The sequence below is a fragment of the Humulus lupulus genome, chromosome X (genome assembly GCF_963169125.1).
Source record: "Humulus lupulus chromosome X, drHumLupu1.1, whole genome shotgun sequence".
NCBI classification, from domain to species: Eukaryota; Viridiplantae; Streptophyta; class Magnoliopsida; order Rosales; family Cannabaceae; genus Humulus; species Humulus lupulus.
This window is the reverse complement of record NC_084802.1, coordinates 214,531,643-214,532,401: the sequence shown is the minus strand read 5'-3', so window position 1 is coordinate 214,532,401 and position 759 is coordinate 214,531,643. Positions and strand designations below refer to the sequence as shown.

Genomic DNA, 759 nt, shown 5'->3' with positions numbered 1-759 from the left:
TTTTCAAAGCTTCGAGTTGGGCCTTAATACTATCCTCTTCTCGAAGTTGATAGATCCCAGATGGTTTGTGTCGGTTGGTGCTGTCAGTAGCACTTGGACCAGTCCAGGTGTGAGACTTTTTCGCAGTTTCTTCGAGATATTCACCATTGCATAGCATTTCTACAAATTGGCACTCACGACTCGTGAGGCCTTCATAGAAGTAACTGACCAAGCGCCAGTTCTCATAGCCATGGTGCGGGCACTGATTTAACAGATCTTTGAATCTTTCACAGACTTGATAGAATGTTTCATTGTCTTTTTGGGAAAATGTGGAAATCTGTCGTTTTAGATTGTTGGTCTTATGGCTGGGGAAGTGTTTCAGAAAGAAAGATTTGGTCATCTCCTCCCATGTTCCAATCGACCTAGGTCTCAAAGAGTATAACCAGCTTTTGGCTTTGTCCTTCAAGGAGAAAGGGAAGAACTTCAGTTGCACAACATCGGCATTTTCGGCTTGATTATAGAACGTGGCTACTACCTCCTCGAATTCTCTGATATGCACGTATGGGCTTTCGTTTTCCATTCCATGAAATGTAGGCAAGAGTTGAATCATGCCAGGTTTAAAGTCTAATGCGGGCATATTAGGAGGGAAGATAATGCATAAAGGCGTGGAAGTGCGAATAGGATGGAGGTAGTCATTGAGAGTTCTTGGTTGGATTTCATCATTGCGAGCCATTGCAAATGGGTTATTATCAGCAAAAGTTTGTGGAGAAGCTGGATTGG

The 759-nt window shown here is 43.1% G+C and overlaps 1 non-coding gene across 1 annotated transcript; it reads left to right on the top strand.

Moving 5' to 3' along the window:
• The first annotated feature begins 224 nt into the window (after positions 1–224).
• Positions 225–331, top strand: LOC133807851 (small nucleolar RNA R71). Its single transcript, XR_009879739.1, has one exon. It is a non-coding gene; the product is annotated as a small nucleolar RNA R71 (small nucleolar RNA).
• Positions 332–759: the final 428 nt, after the last annotated feature.